We start from the raw sequence: 1,537 nt of genomic DNA, 5'->3' as shown, positions 1-1,537 counted from the left end.
AGTGCATTCATTGCTGTCTGTTACCTGGGGTAACCTGGTCCAGAAATGATGCTCCCACCCTCACCCTGAAGTCGAGTCCTTGAACGAAGCCCAGTGAAGAACAACAGAGAGCCTCCTTAAGAGAGAGGAAAGGGGAGGAGAAAGCGTCTCTCTCTGGGTATAGCAACCCCACCTCCCGGTTATTTCATCTTCCTTACAAGGCTAAAGCCAGAAGCTTTCCTCTGCGCCTGGGTCCCTTAAAAGCAGGAGAGCAAACCCCAAGGATCCCGGTGGAGTGCAGCCGGCGTGCGGGGCTGGCAGAGATGGGGAAGGAGGCACTGGCATGAGCCCTGTGGAAAGCACAGCAGAGGAGGCTGGTGCTCTCCAGAGAGGTGTGACAGTAACCTATGAATCCTAAACCAGGTGTCCAGTGATGCAGATCTTCTAAAGAAACATGAAACCAAACCCAAAAAGAAATCACTGAGGGGGAAAAAGTGCAACATGAGAGGTAAATATATTTTTCCTTGGGACAAACTGAAATAACTGGCTGTATTTTGTTTGAAAATCGTCATTGTAAGTAGATGTTGGAAACTGCAGACTGAAAAAATGCATTTATTAACATCTGAATAAAGACTGGTCTGACTCTGACTTCAAAAGCAGCACTGGGTTAAAAACTCAGATCAGCAGATGAATTCAGGTGCCTCTGAAGAAATTTTGACGTTTCCCTTTAGGCATTCACAGCATAAAGCTTTTTAAAAATCTACTTTTCTGTTTTGCTCTCTCTGCTATTGCTGGATGTTCTCAAGAAGTAGTATGCACATTGCTTTGGGAAAAAGCGTGGCACAACCAAAATCTAAACTGAGAGTATGGTAAAGTGTCTCCATCAAGACATTTCAAATGCTCCCATATCCCTGTTCTTGCAACAGTGCCATTTCTTCAGAAAGATCCATAACCTACTGAGCTGGAATATCTGTTGACATCTGGTTGAGGTTACTGTAACTGGTATTTGGGGTTCTTTTTTTTTTTCCAGTTTAATTGAGACAAGCTGAGATTGTCTGCACATTCTATGAAGTATTTCCATGCTCTGACTGTCTAGTCTCTCTGAGGGGTAATTCTAGAACTGCCAGATATGAATGGGAAAAGAGGAAAAACCTTGAGAGTTCAAAACTGCAGCCCTTCTGTGGACCATGCTGCCAGGGATAGTCAGTGGCTGAAAGGCTCAAGACTTTGCCCCTTGTCTGTAAGACAGACAGAGACAAATGTTTTGCAAATCTGATACTACTGACTTTAGCGTAACTGTATTTTTGAGCTTCTGATTTACATCTTTGCGATGCTAGAGGACTTACAGATGCTTTTATTTACCAGCTAAAATGAAAAACTGGCCTGTGGAGAAGAGCTGCTGGGAGTTCTGACAGACCTTGAGGACAGAGGATTACTAGACAACTCCTGCAGATTCTCATCGAAGGCATTGCCTCAGCCTTCCAGTCAGTGCATGCAGAGGTGTGGGGTCAGCAGCTGAGGATGGAAGTGCTCCGTCGGTCCTCAGTCTTTGCTGCAG

The 1,537-nt window shown here is 45.0% G+C and overlaps 1 protein-coding gene and 1 long non-coding RNA gene across 2 annotated transcripts in view; one reads left to right on the top strand and one right to left on the bottom strand.

The window, feature by feature from the left end:
- The window catches only part of LOC108445330, a 26,651-nt gene that overhangs the window by 13,411 nt on the left and 11,703 nt on the right, over nt 1–1,537 (bottom strand). The window lies entirely within an intron of this gene.
- Nucleotides 195–1,537, top strand: part of BOK (BOK, BCL2 family apoptosis regulator) — a 19,132-nt gene continuing 17,789 nt past the window's right edge. The window contains exons 1-2 of the mRNA XM_008629521.2: nt 195–487; nt 1,345–1,486. The gene's annotated coding sequence lies outside the window, so the exon portion shown is untranslated. The remainder of the gene's footprint in view (nt 488–1,344; nt 1,487–1,537) is intronic.

Source organism: Corvus brachyrhynchos, unplaced genomic scaffold (assembly GCF_000691975.1).
Source record: "Corvus brachyrhynchos isolate BGI_N302 unplaced genomic scaffold, ASM69197v1 scaffold223, whole genome shotgun sequence".
NCBI classification, from domain to species: Eukaryota; Metazoa; Chordata; class Aves; order Passeriformes; family Corvidae; genus Corvus; species Corvus brachyrhynchos.
This window is presented reverse-complemented; position numbering and strand designations above follow the sequence as displayed.